Consider the following 22,741-nt stretch of genomic DNA (forward strand, 5'->3'; position numbering starts at 1 on the left):
ATTTGTCTTACAATCTTTCAGTGAAGCTAAAGACAATAAATTAGGAAGTATAATTTTCTACACTTGATGGACTCCTACATGGACTCCAGCTGCTTGCAAAGCAGCTGTCAGTGAAGGCAACATTTTAAACTGAGCAGTGCATGTGCAAAATGGTAGAGGATCTTAGTTAATTTTTACTTCAAATGTACTTGTGATACAGAGCTAATTTGAAAAAAAAAAAAACAAAAAACAAAACAAAACAAAACAAAAAAAAACACCAAACAAACATACAAAAAACCAAATTATAACCATATATGTATTAGGTATATTTCATGGATGTTTTAAGTCCTTCCACCTTATTGGAATACTTCCCTCACCCTGCCCCCAGTGAAATCCAAATTCCACAGCAGCCAAAAATTGAGTATATTTCTTCCAGTATAACATTTCCCTGAGCCTCTCTACCTAATTCAAAGTAGCAGTTATGAGATTTGCATATGTTTGGTGCCTTCTTAATGAAGGATGCTTAAAATTTTTCATATTGTATAGCAAAATTTAAATTAATGACTGAAATAGAGCCTTTTCCAAGAACTGTGATCTTTGTCAGTGAAAACAGAAATACAATAGTTTGTAATTTTTAGTACAAAAAGGGTAGATAGGTGCATTTTTAATAGGAGTTTCATGGCTTGAAATGTGATTCTCTCAGGGGTTGCAGAACCTCATAGCTTGACAGGGGCTCCCACAGCAACGCATCACCAGTTTGAGCCAACAGCCAAGCTGTGCATGTATTCCTAATAGCCAGGGGCACAAATGTGCCACCTATACACATGTGTCACATACAAACACATGCCTCACAGAACAGAGCCCCTCACCCAGGAAAAGTTAGGAATGGAGTTTTATGAAAATGCAGGATGGACTGTTCAGGTGCAGGGTATTGCCAGGCAAGTGTATCGACAAGCCCTGCTTGCATGCAAGTGTGCACTGAAACTCAAATAGCTCGTTGGTTTTTTGTGTGTGGCTTTGTTTGTTTATTTTTCTGTAAAACCTCATAATTCACCTAAGAGACATGCAAGAGAATTGTAATACATCTAACTGATGGCTGGCAATAGAGCTTAAGCAGAGGACAACTGAAAGCAAAGAACACTAAAGAAATTATGAAGGAACAAAATAATTTTTATTTAAAAGAATACCAAGTCTGGAATCTGAAGGATAATGCAGTACAGTGCTCTGTAGTATTTGTGAAGTGTGGGACAGAAGAGGCTAATAACTTGCACATGGCCAGAATTTGTATTTACCTTGCCCTGTTTGTTTTCTTTTGCTAGTATTTATAATTCTGTGATTCCAGGATGCTTTGTTCTAACTGAGGACTTCGGCATTATATGTACAATAAATAACTTGAGTATCTCCTAGGTGTCAAATCTCCAAGTAGAGTCTATGAAGATGGTATAATTATTAGAAAGGTCACTTATGTCCCAGGATTTGGTTCTTCCTTCCTCTACCAAGTGCGAGCAATTTTTTATGAATGGTGAAGAAGCTAGAAAATAGCTTTTATTTCCTCCTAATTAAAAAATACTACTGGTATTGTATTATTCATAATCAAAAATTCTTAAAATGCTTAACACTTAGAAGCCTACTAAACACCAAAAAGTTTTCAGAAATGTATTGCTTAAAAACAGATACAGGATTTAAAGGACAGTTCTGCTCTGATGCTTTCTGTATTTTCCGCTATGTATACATATATTCTTTTTCAATATGTAATCTAGTAACTATGACCATCCACACTGAGAAGTGTGCTCATAATTCATGTGTCATTCCTGAAGTTTTAGCAGGACTATGTTCTACTACTCATCTAAGAAGAAATGCAGTAATTAGTGCTTAGTTAATTATGTAAATGTTGGCTGGCATATAGCATATGCAGAGGACAGCTGACAGAAAACAGAGATATGGGAATTCTGATGTAACGAAATGCCTTTTAACAGAACTTTGGAAAAGTCTCAAGAGTAGAATAAAAAAAGGTAAAGGGATTACATTTTTTTTGCAATATTGAGGTTTAGTGCAGAAGAACCTTGTACTGTGGTGGTGTGGGTGGGTGGAGCTCGTGACTTTAAAGTATGCAGTGTGCCGAGGATTAAAAGTCAGCGAACAAGGAGCGAGAAGCTCAGGGACTGTTCTGCTACTTTTCCAGGAGACAGAGGTTGTGAAGAGCTCAGTAAACAGGGGGAAAACTGGGGCTGTCTGTGGGAGCTGCGATGTGCTGCTCCTACTATGTGAGGAGCCTAAAGGTTAGCAGTGAGATACCCTCCGAAGGGGAAGGACACTGAACTCCACCTAGCAAAAATTCAGGTGAATTATGAGCTTAGCGGGAAATCAACCCCTCTATTCCTGCTCTTGTCTGTATTTCTATACTGACAGGTTTACATGCATATATAGGACATGGTACATATGTAATTTTGGTATTTGATCATTGAGTTCTGTTAAAGGTCCCAATGAGTGCTGTCTGGCTCCAGTGGTGTGCTGCCCTTCATTTCGTGTGTGTGTGTGTGCTTTATCTTGTGTAGAATGGTTCCCAAGTTATAAGCTCTGTGGTTTCTTCCTCAAAGAACCAATTCAAATAATTAACTTACGTGCTTTGTGGTCATCTTGTCCTTTCTCAGTACTGTCTTCATATTATACTTTGAATGTCAGTTGGCACCACAGATGCTTTTTAGCAGGCTGTCTCTGAGATGTTTGAAGAAGGTTCTAGAACTAGTTTTGATCCCTAAATCTAGTTGCTCCTCAAACACTTTTCTTGCCCTTCCTAACTACATTCTTAGTAGCTGATGTATAAGATGCTTTCTTTAGTCTTCCTTTGGTTAAAATTTTAGTATTTTAAGGTTATCTTTTTATTTCTATGCATACCTTATGCATAGGATTCCAACTTTTCAGTGCAAATATTTCTGGGTTAGTTGCTGTAAACTGTCTCCTATTAAATGAAAATGCAGGACTTTAAAATAAAACCTCTCTAAAACCACAAAACCAGCTCTTCCCTTTGACAAGAATGTGAAAATTCATGTCAAATTTTACGACCAAACCCCCTTCCTTACCAAAAGAACTCTGGAAATAGAAAACCTTTTGTAAAGTAGAAACAGACAAAATCTAAAAAGCTGTGAGTGCACAAGCTTAGAAGTAATGGCATAATTTAAAATATTTTTTTAATTAAAAAAAATATTGAAGGAAAGTAACTATAGAAAAGGCATGTTGTGCAAGTTATGACCTTCTTAAGTCTTCTTCTGTGCATTGTGTCTTTTCCCTAACTTCACCTCCTTGCATATTAAAATTCTAAACTTCTTGGAAACTACACTTGCTAAAACAGCCTAAGCCTATTTTAGTTCTTTTAAGCAGTAGAGTACAGTGAATAAATTATATCACATTGTCCTTTCATAGCCTATCAAAGTTGGCATGGGCTGTTGAGTATTTTTCTTAATATACTTTAAATAATTTTCAAATAGTCCCCTGTATATTGATATTCCCTTGCTTGCAGCTTCAGGATGCAGAAAATTCTCAAGCTTATTATAGTTTATACTTATACTTGTTATGCTATAAATGTAATATTGCGTTAATACATTTATTGCATTCAAGGTTTTCATAAGTTTCCAACAGAATACCTTCTGAGCCAAAGGCATGAGTCAAAGTCATTTTCCTCCCTCTCCCACTTTATTTGTATATGCCTAGACAGACCGTCAGTTCACCTGGTATCTTTGCAGGGGATTGTTAGTCTATGTTATGCAAATTACTGCAGAAGAAGGAAAAACGCAGTGAATGACCCTTTAAGACTGCAGAAACAGTAAGACCTTACAGATATAACTGTGCTATTTTTATCATGTTAGAGACTATTTTTTTGAGCAGTGGATACATTTCAACATATTCACAGTAGGATACTCCTTATCTGTAGAGTCTGAGGCTCAAGTGTTCCAAGAGTTTTGTAAAATAATAATGAACTAGATGGTGTTGATATGAATAATGCATGTTACGCTGGAGACTAAGCAAATTTCCTGGGGTTTATGAGACCTGTATTGCTAGTACTGATCCAGTTGTACCAGAATAGGGAATTCTCTTTCCTGGAGTTGAAAAATCTGAGTTTCCATGCCATCAGTGCTAGGAAATACACTGAAAAGCCCTGCACAAGGTGAAGAATTGCCTTGCTGTCAGCTAGTCATAGTTGTGTCTGAAGACCAGGGTTACCTGATTTCATCAAAGTGCACCCCGTGTTTGGGTTCCCACTTGTCTCTGCCTCTCTAAATGGAAAAAGACAAAAGTATATTGAAAAAGTTAGTAGACCATCATAGATAGTTGGGAGAATTACAGAAACAAATACATTTTTAAAAAAGTGTTCTTACAGGGTACAAAATAGCCTTAAGCCTTAATAGGCTTAAGTTCCAGTTTCTGGTCAAACTCCATACTCATCACACTGAAAGGATTAAACACCATGGCTTTTTGAAAATGTGTTGACCTTTGCACTTTTAAGTTCAAAGGGCTTTATTAAGTCCTTTATAGATGCTTAAAGTTTATAAAAAGTGGTAGGAAAGGAGGGGAATGTTGAGTAAACCTGTCATGAGAAAGACCTGTGAAGTATAATGGTTTTGTTACTACCAAGTTATAGAGTACAATACTTGGAGGACCAATGCATTTTATGGGAACATCAAGCACTTAAGGTAAGAGAGCAGAAAGGCTGAAAAATCAGGGAATACAATTGATTTTTAATTTAACCTTTGCTACATTATAAGTAGGTGAATTGAAGAAATATTTACAAGTAGTCTGAAGTCCAAGCTTTGTAGTATAAAGCAAATAAGTGTATTTTTTGTTATTACTTCAGCACCCAGAATTGTAAAATATATGTTGTAGAGAAATCAGCAAATAAACTATTTTCTTAAATAGATTTAGAGTGAGATCAATAGATAAATATGTAGAATGAGGAAGACAGAATTATAGTACTACTAATGAAAAACCCATTGTTACTCAAGTGTTATTCTTTATCTTTTCTGTACTTATGCATATTTGCAGGAAAGAGGGAGAATCAATCCATATAATGTTTCGCTATGCCTAGAAGAAATTATTAACAAATCCTGAGGTAGGACAATGGTCTATGTTTTTCACACTCTGTTTTTGTTGTTGTGGAATATGCTTTTCTGACTGCTGGACTGCCAAGTGACTAAATCACATTTCCTTTCACCTGCTTGTGTGAAACTGTTCGAAGTGTCATGATTGTACATTAAGCCTGATGTTCATTGAGGCAACTATTGGTAATGAAAACTAAAAGCCTGACCCTGTGACAGCCTTTGGCACAGAGCTGCAAGAATGCAGCTTCTGGGGAACCCAGCAAGCCAGCAACCCAAGCCAGCAACCTAAGGAAATCAAGGCAGGATTCTGCTTTTCTTTTTTTTGTTTTTTTCTCCCCCGCCTTGAGGGACCTCATCAGAATCAAGTTATCTCCATAAAATGCTGAACTGGAAAACACTAGTAGAAACGTAGCTCCAAATTTTCCAACTGATTCTAAAAACCAGAGTTACACTTCTAGCAATCTTGTGTTACTTAACTGTTTTAGTAACAAGAGCTCAAGTAAGATAAATGATCAACAATTTATACAGTAGAGCCAAGGCTAGTTTTCTGAACTCTCTGCAAAGGTTCACTTTAATTTTCTTTTATTTATTTTCTAAAAATTTTGTCAAGCACAAAACTGAAACACAGGAGGAAGTGTGTCCTTTTCCCTCAAAATCCAGAACTGCTTTCTCTTCAGGAGGTATCAGCTTGCTTGGGATGACTTCACTCCAGTACCCTAGGTACCGGGGCTTAAAATATGTGGGTGAACTAGTATTACCAATAACTAGAGCCCGTAGATACAGGTTTATCTTGTTTATGAATATATATTGTACATACTAGTTATAAATCTATATAAATATTTAGCTCTATTAGATACCGTTAGAAGATAGATCTATAGTGTTGTGGGAACTTCCTTGATCTAAATGTGAATATTAAAAACTGTAGTAAATATTTTAATTCTTCCTACCTATTTTAGCTATTTTATAAAACTACTATTAGATTTCAACACACAAAATCAACAAAAAGGAACCTTTGGACGTGCATTTCTTTACAGAATTTGGGACATTAAGACCAAACTGTGTTGTGTCAAGAATTTAGGATTAATCAGCCTGGCTTTCATTCTGATAAACCATATAAACTTAAATAATACAAGTGTAAATCAATCCTCCTAGGTACTATGCACATAAAATCCAATTGTAAACACTTAACACAAAACCCATGATACATGAATGCCATGGGCAAGAGAGCACCAATTATGCAAACTGCCTTCCAGATGGTGCAGCCTGTGTTTTTGGATAATTGCTTGAAATGATACAGTGTGTGTGGGGTGGGGGGAAGGTAAGTGGAAACCTTGCTGCAGTCTAGATATTTTATATAAAAGAACGCAGAGGACCCAAATCCATAACGGTTTGCTTGCACTTTAATTTTAGGAAGATAATATATGAGAGAATTCACGATTTTGAAACACTTGTGGCAAATGCACAGTAGAACCAAGTTCTTTCCCACTTGTGACTAAAAGGAGCAATTGCACTGAACTTTCAGATCACCTGAATGTGAAAGCAGCATTATATATCTCTGGTGTGCTTCATCAGCATAGCATGATTATGGGACTATAAAGACAGGTGTCTGTGTTTGGTTTAGTCGTCTGAGAGAGGCTCTTGCTCTTCCTACTCTTTGACCACTCAGAGTCGTGAAGTGAAAGTGTCTGTAGGTGCAGATTTGAAAAGTCCCCTGCTGGAATAAGTGTAGTGGAGAGATCAAACAGCACGGTGTCATTTTTCACACTCATTTCTCAGTTTATTGTCTCTGACAGGGAGGCACATCAAGTGTGAATGTGCATTGCAGAATTTGTGGTTGTTTGTGTGAAAATTCTTACAGACCTTGGTTACTTATCCAAAATAACAAAACAAAACAAAACAGCTTAGAACCTATCATAGAAGTAAAGGGAAGAAATCCACTGGATAAGAGACAACCCTGAACTCCTTATATGCTTTAATGAATGGTCAGAGAAACAAACTCATTGTCTTCCTCTTTATGTCCTGTTGTGTAGAAATGCCATTCAGTGCTATGAACAACCATTGTGTCTAGGCTGGCTCTGTGCACTCTTCCTGTTTGAAATGTGCTCAGCTTTGGCTAGGGACAGTTTCAAGAACAGGCTAAATTTGTACTTCTGCAAGGATATTCTGATCATGTCTGAGTAGATGGTTTTCATGTCTACACATTTTGTGGTGGAAGCCGTGCTACTGTTCTCTCCATTGGAAGAGGTGAGAACTGCCTTTTTGTCTCCACAGATTTCTACAGCATTCAATTCTTTGGGCTGATACTAGGAATTGGATTTTCTTCTTCCCATCTCCCTAAGCAGAAGTAATCTGAGTGCTTCTCTTGTTTTCCTTGTCTGGCAAGTTTGAAGTAAAATTTTAAAAACAGAGCTGCACAACAATGTAGCACAAAATTCCTACATTCTCATTTTTGTCACTGGAAACATTTTTCCCAATGAAACAATGTTCCTGTAATGTATATCAGTTGGAATATCTCTCTACAGAGTTTAGAAGTGAATTTTGATTTTCAGAATAAACAGTACTTAGAAAACTGATAACAGTATCTCACCAGAAATACCTTTCCCTCCTTCTGCAGAACTTGCTGAGTACAACCTCTCAGTGTGTGGATGGCAGCAGGGGGTGGTCAACAAGCCATGGGCTTTCCCCCCTTTTTTTTTTTTTTTTTTTTTTTTTTTTTTTTGGTGGTTGGTTGGTTTTTGTGTGTTCTGTTTTAGTTTTGTTTGGTTTTGGTTTGTTTTGGTGAAAAAGCAGGTGGAATATGATTTTCATCATATCCATACTCATTGGAATATGGATATTCCTGTAAGCAAAAATCAGTGGGCCAAACTGTTTATAAGCAAAATGCCATGGAAGTGTTCTCTGAGAACGTGATACAATTGATATACAGAAAAGTGCTTGTGACTGATATCCAGGGTACAGGGAACAAGTCTATTGCAAGTCTGTGTAAGTCTGGACTTAAAGCTTGTCCTGATTTTGTTAAAAATCAGTGATTTTTCCTTTCAGCTAAGTTCTTCTAAGTACCTTCTAAATAGCTGCATATTTTTTGAGACGCTGTTCACTCTGGGACTGAGAAGATGACCTGTGGAATGCAGGAGAAGCCCTGTGTTTAGATTTATTGCTATAACAACCAAGAAGACTGATAAGATTTCACGAGAAGGGCATATTTGCAAGGAGGGGCAGACAGAACAGGTGACTAAAACCGACCAACTGAGCATTCCATCCCATATACGTCATACACACTATAAAAGAGGAAGATCACGAGGGTCTTGCTGTCTTCGACCATGGCCGGCATCTAAAGAGGACCCTGCCACCCATGCTTGTGATCCAAGGCCTGAGACACTGCATCTCTGAATCCAGTTCTAGTTTGCTGTGATGTCCTGCCCAGGACTTCCGAGTGCCTGCCCTGCAGCTGCTGGAGCCATACCAGCTCCACACACCACAGGAGCGGTTAAGTGCTGCTCTATCCCAGGACATTCAAGATTGGTTTTGTATATTTTGTATAATTTTCTCTATTTAATAGTAGCATTAGTAAAGCCTTTAAAACCTTTCCAAATTGAAGTCTCTCTTCCTTCTTCCTTATCACTTTTTCCTATCTAAGGGGAGGGTGAGTGAGTGGGTAACAGAGAGCATCTGCCATGGTTTATTGTTGCCTTGCAATTAAACCTTGACAAGCTTAATCCTGACATTTGCTACCACTGTAGAGGGAGCATGTCATCTAAATGGGGAGCAAAGCGCACACAGGGATAAAAGGTACATCATGTGAAATAGATATGTGTGGCACATGAACCAGTGCTAAAGGAAGTGATCTAAAGCTGGTTTCCCCTTCACACCTATACTGTATAATATAGAAAATTGCTTCCAATCAGGAAGGCTTCAGTTTAACTAAGCACTGTGTGATGAACCACCTTTTTTTGTCAGCTCCAAATCCTGCACCAGCTGGTTTTCTTTGATCCATTCTATTCTTGTATTTGGAGGGGTAGTGAAAAATTTGATACATTCTACTCTGTGCATGTTACTTATGATTTTGTAGCCCTTAGTCACATGGTTTTTGATCTAAACCTCCTTAGTCATTAAAGCAGCTCCATGTTATTTTCCTTTTCCAATTCTGTATAATTTTTTCAGGATACGTAGCCTAGGCTTCTGCAATGTTTTTAAGATGGAGTAAACCATGAATTGTATAGTGCTAGTCACATTTTATTTCTCCTTCCTAGCCGTAATTAATATCTTCAGCTTGCTTTTTTGATTGCTATTGAACAGTAAGCTGAATTTTTTAGAGATCAGTCAATTATAACCTTAATATTTATTCTCCTTAGGGGCAATGTTCAGCTTAGATCCCATTATTTTATATGTGGGATTGAGACAGTTTTACATAATGTGTATCCAGTATACAGTTACCAGGATTGAAATTAGCTATCTAGTCACTGCATCCTTTAAGGCTTTTCTGCAATTTTTCACACTGTTTTCTACTCAAAATAACTCAATATTCTTGGTAACTTGAGCACCTTGCTCTTCATCTTCTTTTTTCCCTCCAGGTAATTTATGAAAAGTGTAGTTTTTCTTCTTTTCTCTGCTATGACTATTTATTCCCAGCCTCTGTTCCCTGACATTTAGCCAAGCAACTGTCAGTGCATGGACATTGTTATTTCATGGATACTTAGATTCCTTAACATATATTGTTAAAAGAATTTGTCAAAAGCCATTTAGATGACTAAGATGACTCTGTTAGTGAGATCTGTCTTGTCAATGTGCTTGTTATATCTTTCAGAGAGCTTCAAGACTACTTATGCAAAGGGAAGGCAAATTAGATCTTGTGGTAGTTTTCTGAGCAAACTCAAATACATCCATCTTAGTTTCAGGATCTGAATATTGTTATGTTATCAGGTAAGACTCTGTGGTATGGAAGTATAAACTAGATCTTGATGCTGATTCTGTGAGTCTTGTCGATAAATCCTGAAAAAGTAGCAACTCCATGGAAATACTAGCTAATTGGGAAGTTGAAAACCAGGGAGCCAAGAGGTGACGCTGACTGTCTTTTTCTACTTCTTGAGTTCTTGTGGTTTCTAATTGGAGGTGTCAGGATGAGATAAATTTTACCTTTACAAAGTCTTTATACATAAAAATTTGCAAGTTTTAATTGCTTTAATTATTTGATGTAGGTTTGGGCCCAGTCCTATAACTGGTAGTTTATGGGAAGTTCTTTGTTCTACCAGGAGATCCAACACTGGCTTGGCTTCAACAACCACAAGGGTTCCAAAAATTAAGAGAGAGATAAAGAGAATATATGCTTTATGATATTGTGATTAAAAGAATAAATATTCTTATCTTGTACTGTATTAGAGGCTTGTGGTGAAAGAAACTTAGCTCTTACGATTTCACTTTTTTACTGTAATACCAGTATGTCTGATGAATGGTCACGAACTTTAGTTGTGTAAGTATTGGAAGCACTATAGAGGAAAAATGCCAAATGTATTCCAGTAGCTATTTTTAAGTACTAGTTAATTAACATTAGAATCAATGGTCATATATTTATAGTATATTATTTGGGATACATTTGGCCTGACCTGGTTAGTTTATATAATTTTGACTTTCAGTATCCTTTTTGACTGATGTTAACACCGATCAATCTCAACACAAACCAATATCCCCACATTGTTATTAGGAATAATATCTGTTAATATGAAGGGTGTGGAAAGGTGAAAATGAAGTTCTGAAATAGAAGACTAAGGCTCCCTGTCAGGAAAATGGGAAGTTTAATTTCACTTGTCATCTCTTGTTTGTGGTAACATGACAAAGTACTGTAAGTATCTTTCCAGGCAGCAATGTAGGACAGAAGCTCAGTACATTGTAGAAATACATTATAATTCATTTTTTTGTAGTGATTCCATGTCAGAACCACAAATACTTTCATAAAATGAAAATATTTTCACATACATTACCAGGAGATAAGGCCTAATCCCAGACATGTATATCATATTAAAGATACTTGCGTATAAGCCCTGAGATCTCAACAAACTCTTTGTTGGGAGGTGAAAGGATGGACAGAGTCTGGTTTTTGTTCTTATTTTAAGAGTACTTGGGAATCTTTATGTTCCACATAAGCATGCCAAAGAGAAGTAAAATGAGTTTTACTGTTTTATCTAGTATCTGTATAACTCTTATGTTTAAGCAGGCAGTAAAAGGCCTGGGCCTCAATCGTGCTGTTTTATTTTTTTCTGCTGCATTTTTTAGTTACCTTTAAAAGTACAGAAATAATTAAATGTCTTATGCAATTACTAGGGTAAAATTGTAGAGATTTTAAAGGAGTAATAGCTGCATTTCAGAAATAAGTGCTTTAGAAAAGTTCATCTGCACACATACATTTACACGTTTCAGGGCTGGATTTTTTTGTTTGTTTTCAAGATAGATCCTGTCATGAAAGAAGGCTTCGTACTCTGCCCAGTCAGGAGTGTTGCTACTGTTTGGTCTGTGGTTTAGTAAAAGAAGGGTTAATTGTTGTGTTTTTGAGCACTTATGATAGTATTAAATTATTCTAATATTCTTGAATAATTGCAAACACAGGAATTGCCTGTACACTAAAAAGTCAGTGAAAGCTGTTTTCATATACATTAGAAAATTACATTTGTAATCCCACTTTCTAGCTGACCTTTAAATTACCAATGAATGCTACACTAATGAGTATGTCTCTCTCTTATTTTAACCACTGCTAGTAAAGAAAACTGTATTCTTGTACTAGACTAAAAAAGCAGAGTAACTAAGATGTTGTTCTCTCTGAATAAAAACAAATAAATGCTATTGAAAATACTTATCTTGGGAGGATTCATAAGCCAGTTGTCTTTTTCTTGGTTTTGTCTTTTTAATTTTCTTTTAATTTTCTTTTTTACTTTCCAGGTGGTAATGTCTGCCCCTAGAAAAGATGATGTTGGTTGAATGAGTAAGTATTTTTATGAGACACAGTGGACAAGTTTAGAAATTTTGACTGGCTGAAGTACAGTCTTAGATACAACATATTTTCTATGTAACTCTTTTCTGATATAACAGCCCTTTTTAAAGCTGGCCCAATAATACACGTGTACATGTATTTTAAGAGTGCTTAGCCTTATGCAGTATGAGGGTCCTTAAGCACAAATATCACATCTTGCTCCTGTTAGGTATTCACCTTTCACCATTAAATCTACTGTTTTCTACAGTAGATTAAATTGCCTCTTTTTCAACAGTTACTATTTTGATTAAGAGTTATCGTATCTTGCAAAGCTTCCTAGTGAACTCTTGAACTTATGCATTTCTCGTGCACAGCGGCACTAACAGACTTCACGCTGTGAAGTCATAGATATCATTAGCAGAGACACACTGCGTTCCTGTGGTTCTCTAAATGTTTTTTTTTTTTTTCTTGATCCCATATTGACTCTTCAAGAATGTCTCCCAGGTCCAGTTGTTCAAGTACTCTCCCCTTGTATTCATGTCTGACCTCGAAGAAGTGATATTAATTTAGCAAACTTTAAAAACTTTTCCTTTGATCAGGCCAGAGGGGTTAACAAATATTCCCAGTTAGATGTAAAAAAATTCCTTATATAATTCAGCTTAAGTTCTTTTCCCAGTAATTTAACAAAAGTCTATGAAAGTAACACTTAACTAGTGTTGTCCATTAAATATGTTTGCACCAGTTTCAACTAACCTGTTTCAGAGCCTAATGAATAAAGGTTTTTCAAAAACTACAGGACTCTTGAACCCTCTCCTTGATATTTGATTACTGTTGAATGATCTGAAAAAGAGGTGCCATTCATAGCTGTGCCAAACTTGTTGGGTTTATAGATTTTTAAAAACCCATTTAATTTATTTTCCTCTATGTTCATTGAATTTTACTTTGTGTTTGGATTCGGCTGCATCCCAGAACTCCAAGCAAAATCCTGGTTTCACTCAATTTCACACTGAAACCATGAAAAACCCACAAATTCCAACTGGTTTTGATGTGAAACCCTAAAGTAGCTTGGCCCAAGTTCATTCAAAAAGTATGTGAACCTTTCAGTGAATGTGGGCAGGGTTCCCAGTTTGTAATGAAACATTAATCCAAGCAGGTTTTTGGTATGGCTTTATATTCATTCTACATGTTTTGTTTAGAACCCATGTCAAACCATTTCCGATACCTTCAGCATAAGTTTGTTGTTCTGTTTGCAGCGTTCAGTGTACCATTGCTTTTTCAGTAGAAACTGGAGGAAGCTGTTGAGCTGAAGCCCTTTGAAGGGAGTCTGCTGGCAGAATGTGTCCCATTCAGTTACTGTGGATCAGGATCTCATTTTCTCCCCATCAGTCCATTTGCTTTCAGCATCAATCTTTGTTCATGATTTCATAGCAAAGAGAAATAGGGCCTTGGATATTCTACTGTGGTTTTTGTTCAGCTGTTAGCTGGCTCATGTCCTGCTCCCTGATGGTTCAAAGTTTTAGTGTGATGGTTATAAATTCTTACTTATTTGGGATATAGTATTTCAATACTAGAATCTTCTTTCTACTGTTATAAATGCTATTATTATCATCATCCTGGATGGAGAATTATTTTTATGGAGAGCGGATGTATTTCGTTTTTTAGAGAAGGCAGTAGAATGAAGAGCTTTGATTTAGTCACTGTTTTGTGATCTAAACAGTGTGAGACCTTGCATACGATTTTTAAGTGAGGCAATAGCTACATGTAGTTTCATCAGTGAAAAAAATATTATCCCATTCCATACAGAAAGAAATATTCTGAGAGGATATTATATTATAGGGTAATTATCTACATGACCCTCTTTTTTTTTGTCTACTGAGATCTACAAGATTCAGCTGATGGTGAAATATGTTAGCATTATTTTTGGTTTTATGTCTATAGTAATATTACATTCCAACCTAAATACTTATGTTGAGGGTCCTCTAGACAACTGGGCCTGTCTTCATGCTATGCTTATCACAAATTTTATGGCACTTGAATTTGATTAATTTGAGTGAGGCTTCCAAAATTTATAACTTCATTCAGTTTATGAAAGTATTTTACCTTGCAATACCACTAATCTTTCTTAGGACAGATTTATCTTTTTTCCAGTTATCAAGAATTTTTTGCAAGCTCCTATTGAACTGAAAATAAGTGAAAATGACATGCATTTGTGATGAAAGAAATATATTCTTTTTATTTAGGAAAAGCTCTTCTCAAAGCTATTGCTAATGGCAGTTGTGGCTGGGTGAGGACTATAAGACTTGACACTTTCAGCACTTTTCGGCTTCAGAAATCCTCAAATGCTTTAGAAGTTTGACTGTCCACGTGTGGGACAAACACCATTCTTAGCTTGTAGAGAAGGTTCTCAGTGGTTATTACCCACCTTAACTAGACCCTTCACGTGGAGAACGATAGCGAGGCATAGCACTTCACTCTTTCTATACACTACAGCAAGGTAGGTGCATCTGGCTCAGCCCAGACCTCAGAAGTGGGGAAAAAATGGGGAATGGGTTACATCCAGCAGGCACCCATGGAAGCCAGTGCTGTAAGGAGTAGCGAGGGCCCTGTGGGAAGGAGGACTTTCACTACAGCAACTGCATTCCAGGCCAAGTCTTGTAACAAGACAGAACAAGCAGGGAGCTTCAGGGTGCCATGTATATCATGCTTTGTCTTGCTGGACATCTAAAGCTTTGTAAGATGGCATGTGAGAGAAACATTGCTGGACATCATGAGTTCCCAACTGTAGTTGGGGAAATGTAGAAAATGTCTTGTGTGAATTTAATATGGGATATATAATTTGAGGACTCTTCTTTTACTTAGCACTGCTGGAAATGCTTCCCACAGCTTCCAGTCTATCATTTATCTCGCCTTATGCTTAGGTTATACACTGCTTGGGGAAGAGGCAACCTTGGTTTCTTGATTCTACTGTACCAAATACAAAGGATCTCAACCTGTTACACCTCCACACATGAGTTTTTTGTCATATAGTAATTTTTGCATGTATCCCTGTAGCTAAGCAAAACAAAGACTGAGCTTGAAAGGACACAGCAATGCTTTCTAAGGTTTTATCAAGTTTATCAGCTGTCAGTGAAACCTGCTTGTCTTTGTCTCTTAGCTAAAAGAAAGTCAGCACCGTCTTCTTATATCTACTAATTCCACTGGCCACAATGGAAACTGCTTTAATTTGCTCAGAGTATTTTATCTCCTAGAACATAAATTCATTTTATACTGGATGGAATTGCTGGTGACTTGGTTAATATGAAAGCCTAATTCACTATTAGTTGTTCTAGAAAGAAACGTGCTCTTTGTTGAATGATACAACAGGTTATCTCATAATAAAATTATAATATTTATGTCAAAGGTTTTACTCAGAAGAAAATGTTTCTTTTGGTTGTCACATGTCATAGCAAAATATACTGTATTTGTGTCATACAGGAAAAAATGGGCATTCCTGCTACCCTCTGGATGAGGTGCCATCAGATTTGTGAAAAGAACATTAACTCTGTCATTAAAGAGTTTGGCTTGCTGGATCCAAATATACAGATACATGCCTGGTGTGATAAAACTGTTTATTTGTGGCATTTCAATATGGATTTGTCATAACTAAACCTAATCTGAAGCATAGCCTGATATTCCTTTTGCGTGAGGAGAACTGAAGAAATGAGTTCTCTCTGTGTCCCTATCTCTATCATCAAAGTGCTGTGTGACCTTCAGCAAGTCACCTTGTTTGTGTATTAGTTTCCATAGCTGTTACAAGAGGATCACCTTCCTCAGAAGTCTTTATAAAGGGCTGTGATGGAAAGCACATTTACAGCTAAATCATTGCTATTGCTGTTGATAAGAGGTGAGAGTTTCCAATGTGGGCTCTATTTATTGCATAGCAATGGAGTTTGGAGTAGCATGTAATTGAGAATTGTAGTGAAATTCAAGTAGATTATTTTCCTTCTCTCTACTAGCAGGTCAGGTTTCATACCCTTTCTCTTTTTTCGATGAGTGCCAACATTACTCTTCATTGCTATTGATGAAGACAATTTCCACAGGTTTTGGTTGCTTACAGTGATTCTTTGGGTAACGCTGAAGTTTTTTTGCTACTGTTTTACTAAAATTTTCAGTGTTATCATTAAGCCTGTCTAAAAGAACAGTTTGTTCTAATTGAATTCTCATTACTATATAACATCACTTACACATATATTTAGGTCATCATTGGAGTGTATATGGTTGCTTTTTTTTCCCTGTACATCAGAATGCTGAGCCTGGTCCATGTTCTGTCTTCCACGGTAGTTCTGCTGTGCTTTCTTCTAAATCCTGTCTAATTTATCTGCTCAGATGTAATACATGCAGTTCTTCAGTACTGATCTTATCAGTAAAGTATAGAGAGTTTAAATGCTGTTTTTAATGAGAGATCTAATCTCTAATCTTATAACATTGTTTACAGTGGGCTAAATCACACCTAACAGAAATCAAGTGTGTTCTATTTGGACATTATTTTGATCCTGCAGAGAAAAGGAATGTAGAGGAAAGTAAACACTATGTTTTTTGATTCCTAAGGTTAAATCATAGCTCCACTGCATCAAAAATTTGTTGTTTTTTTTTGACAGTTTAGATTGAATTCCAGGAATTTCCTAGTCCTTCTTTGACCTGGGTTTTGGAAGGAAGACAAAGGAGGATGGAAATAGTAAAGTTCCCATCTATGTCAGCATCATCAAAATACAGATTCGCTTCTGCTAACTGACTCCATTAGCTCTTGCTCAGGCCTGTGGGAACCGTGGCTCTTTACTCTTCCCTTGTGAGTACATCTTTCAGCACTCTCCCTGTACCACTTGCTGCACAGAGAAGCCCTGTAACTTGTTCACATCTGCATTTTACCGCTGAAGTGATATTGTTAAGGGGAGGCTTCAAGTAGCCAAAGTGGTTCCTCTGCTCATGTCAACTACTTTTGGTACAACTCCTCAGTATTTTATGTAGTTGAAAACTGTCCTACAAGCTACAGTGAATGAGTTCTGCAAGGGTGTGGAGGCACAGGCAAATTTTGTCCCGTTCAAAATGGCACTTTTTCTGTACTGGCACAGAAGGATGCTTGCACATGCAGTATTCACCCTTCTAAGGCTGAAGAGAGGTTTTATGCTTACTGTATACTATATCCCATATTCTCAGAACCTTTCTGCTGTACTTCTGTTCCCTGTGTAAATATTTACAGGACTGGGCCGAGGGAGCAGGGGGTGGTCTGGTGTGTGGTTGGCTTTTTTTTTAACTATTTTGGTGCTGTGATAAGTTTGGATGCTTGTTTTCTATAATACAATACAACAGTGATACTCATTGCTGAACCAAGATAAAATATTAATTTTTCAAGTAAGCGATATTTGGTGGAGCTCCACTGAAAGTAGGCAAATATGTGTGTGTGTAGGTGGTCTCTTGTAAGAGAGTAGTGGTAATCTGCCAGGTTAATTTTAGTAAAACAGAATTTATATTAATCCACTATTACCTTTACTGCTTCTAGCATATAAAATTTAAGTCAAGTTTGAAACCATGTTCACTTAAGTGGTTTTTCTCCAGAAACATTTGATTCTTTAGCTAATTTTTTGCTTATCCATACCTTCCTATAGCTACTTTTTTTTTCAAAGGCAACCTGACTATTCTATTATATATATAGTATGTTAAGAAACAGAAAGCAAGCAAAAGTTTAGTGATAATTATGCCATTCATCTTCAGTAGGGTGTTAGGGATTGGAAGGGACCTCAAAAGATCATCTAGTCCAATCCCCCTGTCGGAGCAGGAACACCTAGATGAGGTTACACAGGAAGGCGTCCAGGCAGGTTTTGAATGTCTTCAGAGAAGGAGACTCCACAACCTCCCTGGGCAGCCTGTTCCAGTGCTCTGTTGCCCTCACTGTGAAGAAGTTTCTTCTCAAATTTAAGTGGAACCTCTTGTGTTCCAGTTTATACCTTGTCCTATCATTGGTTGTCACTGAGAAGAGCCTGGCTCCATCCTCGTGACACTCACCCTTTACATATTTATAAACATTAATGATGTCACCCCTCAGTCTCCTCCAAGCTAGAGAGACCCAGCTCCCTCAGCCTTTCTTCATAAGGGAGGTGCTCCACTCCCTTAATCATCTTGGTTGCCCTGCGCTGGACTCTCTCCAGCAGTTCCCTGTCCTTCTTGAACTGAGGGGCCCAGAACTGGACACAATATTCCAGGTGTAGTCTCACCAGGACAGAATAGAGGGGGAGGAGAACCTCTCTGTACCTACTAACCACAGCACTTCTAATACACCCCAGGATGCCATTGGCCTTCTTGGCCACAAGGGTACAGTGCTGGCTCATGGTCATCCTGCTGTCCACCAGGACTCCCGAGTCCTTTTCCCCTACACTGCTCTCTAATAGGTTGTTCCTCAAGTTATACTGGAACCTGGGGTTGTTCCTGCCCAGATGCAAGACTCTACACTTGCCCTTGTTATGTTTCATTAAATTTTTGCTTGCCCAGCTCTCCAGCCTGTCCAGGTCCCGCTGGATGGCAGCACAGCCTTCTGGCATGTCAACCACTCCTCCCAGCTTGGTGTCATCAGCAAACTTGCTGACAGTGCACTCTATTCCCTCATCCAAGTCATTGATGAATATATTGAATAGTACTGGTCCCAGTACCAACCCCTGAGGCACTCCACTAGATACAGGCCTCCAACTAGACTCTGCCCCATTTACCACAACTCTCTGGCTTCTTTCCTTCAGCCGGTTCACAGTCCACCTCACTAACTGATCGTCCAGACCACACTTCCTCAGTTTAACCGAGGAATTAGTTATTATTGAATAGGAACTTTAGATATTCAAGAAAATATCTGAAAAATCACAGCACATCTTCAATGTGTACTTTAATGTAACACAACTATAGTATGATGATTAGTTCTCTTGAGATTGCTACTGGCTGAAGCAATGCGCTGTAATTAAGGAACTAAATTATAACTAATCAGAAGGCAGTAACACTGAGTTGTCCTGAGGTGTAGTATAAACCAGAACCAATCATGCCGAGAAACTAATAAGCTGAACCAAAAATGATTATCTGCTACTATTTAAGATGACATGGAGACATGCAATTAGAAACTAATTGCTAATGGAATTTTCTTTTAGAAAGGTCTTGATGCACTTCACTAAAACTGTGTTTTTGTTTTTGAATGTATGCTTGCACTTTGTTAGTCTCTAGCGTTAAGGAGTTTGAAGCTTTAAATCTGGCATAGTATGATACTTCCTTTATTTCATGCTAAATTTAATTGCACATGCAGTGTATGTCAGTTATGGGACAGAAGTTTTGCTAATGAGTTGGCCAATATGTTGAATTAATTCATTCAAAGTGGTAAATTAAGTTTAGAATTCTCTTTGCCAGCTTTGCTCAGAACAGTAGCTAATTAAAACTTGGTAGTAGAACTTTGAGTGACACATTGGTGTGATATCCCTGAGAAAGCAAAATAGGAATATACTGCATAATAAAAGGTGGCGTTGCTTGCTTTAGCAATGAAGTCTTAATTATCCGATAGTTTGATTGTTGTATTGAATTTGTACTCTTAGTGATGTTAGCTATCATACCTGTATTTTCCTATAAAAACCAAAATTTCTAACTTATCCTCTGCCATTATAAAGCGTTTGAACGCATTTATTGTGTCAGATGACCAGACTTCATGTCCTATGGATGTTTATACATGAAGATTAATGTCTCCCAAATGGTGAATGGTATTTCATAGTTTTTATCTTTTCGAGGGGGAGGGAGATTTTTATTCTATGAGCGTCATCTGAATACTTTTGAAAAAAATTAGAGACTTATTTCATCATGTCCATAAGCTACTTTAATTATTATCCATCTAAAGTTTTCTAGGACTATAGAGAAAAATCCTCAAATATTGGTGCAGACACACAGTTAACCTGATATTTACTGAAATTAATATAAATCAGTTGCTTTTCTAGCCAGCACACACAAAGAACTCAAGTGTAACCTCCAAAATTATAGAAGTCTATCAGCAGTGTTATCTTTTGTGGTGCACAGATTCCAGGGTAACTATGTTTACAGGGCTACAGCACATTCTTGGCATTTCTGGGAACCAGTGAGCATTCATGAGCATCTATATAATAAAATAGCAGCCAAACTAATACACATTGACTGCAGCTCAAAAATCACAAAACTGTCAGTCAGAAAGGAGCTCTGTTTCAATTTTATGTAGAAAATTTAAGAAATTAGGAATTCAGAAAATTGATTTTTCTGTCTTACTGTTTTTAAAATAGAAATTTATTTCATCAGTTTCTGTTCATGAGGGAGAAATTCATATCTGTCTGTATATATATACACACACACATGGTCAAACAGAATATATATATATATATATATATATATATACATGTTCAAACAGAATATATGCAGAATGCATTCTTAAATTAAGAAAGCTTGGTTGGAGTGAAGTTTTCAGTCTATAAGGAAAACTATTTCTGCTCTCTCTGTGGTGAGTGAGACTGTACAATCTGACCATGAGGACCATTTTAAACATCAGATGCATCCAAAATTCATGTACCACAAGCACAATTTTAATTTTTTTTAAAGTGCATATATTATGCTGATGCTGGTAACAGCAGCAAACCATGCCTTTCAACAGGTAAGTAAATAACAGTAATGATAATGATAAAAGTTTTTCAGCTTCTGTTCTTAGACACTGCATCATATTGTCTTAACAAACCTGAGGCTCTATTCTTTGCAGGTAGAAATCAGGAAATATCTGAAAAAAATTTCATAGTCACTGATCCTCCTGTTTTTTATTGTGTCTCTGGATAATGTAGGAAATAAAAATTCAGATACTTATATTCCTTTTCTGATAGATAAAAGTATTTTTAAAGAATGTATATGGTGTGACTGTGTATGAAACCGTATGCAGTTTCTGCTTCTCTAGTTCTCCCAAAAGGACATTTGTCTTGGTCTTACAGGCGTTTTTCTTCTCTCCTCCACTAAGAAGTGCTCTCTTTGCAAGTGTATGTCTTAGGGCATGTGTATATTCATTGCATGGTGTTATCCTTCCTGGCAGTGGGAAGAACTGTACTGCTTGATCTAATGTTTAAATTCTAACTTTCCTGATCCTCCATAAGAGTAAAGGAAGTGGCATCCTGTGAAAAAAAAACAATGCATAGGACACTAAGAAGAGAACAGAGATTAAGTGATATCTTTGATAAAATAAATCTTATGATATTTAAGAGACTGTCCTGAATACTCTCCTTTTAGGACCTTGCTGTTGCAGGAACCTTAAATGATTATGAAAATCTTGTTCCGTTAGAGTTGTTGACTGATATTCAGCAATGTACTCTGAATGAGTATGTGCAGAGACCTGCTTCCTTTTATAGCATTCAAATAAGTTATATAGTTTTTTTTCTCTTTTATTTTGTTCATCACATAGCCTTTCTGTCTCTCCACTTATCATTTGACTACCTCTTCACTCATTGTTCTTTCATAAAAGGGTTCTTAAGGACAGTCCTTGTCTATATTCTCTGCGTGTGTATTTTACCATTTTGTAACATTAAATGGTATGGCTGACATGTTGGTACCTTGCTGACCATCTCTTTAATTTTGTATCCTTCTATTCACACTTATATGTACAACATCTCACCTTAAAAATCTCATCAAAGCAAAGAGTTGAGAAAAGTTGCAGCCATTCAATGAAAGGTTTGTTATCTGTTATTGAAATAATTCATCAGATTGTTCAGTCACTGGTTTTCCTTTTCTTTCTCTTATTTCAATTTTCCTTTCTTTTGTCTTTGTTGTCTCGTTTGTCTGTCAAGCACAGTCATGTGCTTGCATACCTTATAAAAACTTTAAAGTCAAAAATATTTCTACTGCTCTACAGTAAATGCCAGTACTGCATAGTTGTGAAACTGTCTGTTGAAGAAAAATAACTTAGGAAACAAAATTTATACAATCATATAATCATTGAGGTTAGATGGGACTTCTGAAGATCATGTAGAGCAGGGGTCAAATGCATTTTCACTGGGGGCCACATCAGCCTCGTGGTTGCCTTCAAAGGGCTGAACGTAATTTTAGGACTGTATAAATGTAACTGCTCCTACATTGACACCCCTGATCTAGATGATACACATTTTTATATTAATTTGAATTTGAGAAATAAAAGTTTTTTGTAAAATATGAAAATAAATCAGACCCAAAGGGTAGCTAGTTTATGCTTATAGCTATTGCATGTTTATAGTGAGCCAATAGTAGACAGATTAAATATAAATATAAATATGCACTGAAGCAGTCAGACTGTTAAGAATTCACAGTCAGACTGTTAAGACTTCACTGTCAGACAGTGAGAGGAAGATAGACTTACAATAGGTATTATACCCTTAGGTGCACTATAGAAAAAATATAGATGGAAGTTATCTTAATTTTGTTGTGAATGACTGAAATAAGTAATGGTTGATAGAAAATAGATAATCAGTTTATTTGCTGCCTTTATGAAGAAGAAAAAATAATTAAGTTTTTAATGTCTGGCATTTATTCGTCTATCATGGTCTCAGCTGCATGTTTTCAGGGAAATATGGCTTTACTAGAATATGCTGTTTTGTTAAAATGTACTAACTATACTTTTTTTATTTTGAAAAGGGGGTGTGAGAAAGGGTAAATAGTAGCCTGGGTTTTGGTCAAAGATTTCTGT

The sequence above is a fragment of the Streptopelia decaocto genome, assembly GCF_964273445.1.
Source record: "Streptopelia decaocto genome assembly, chromosome: 4".
NCBI classification, from domain to species: Eukaryota; Metazoa; Chordata; class Aves; order Columbiformes; family Columbidae; genus Streptopelia; species Streptopelia decaocto.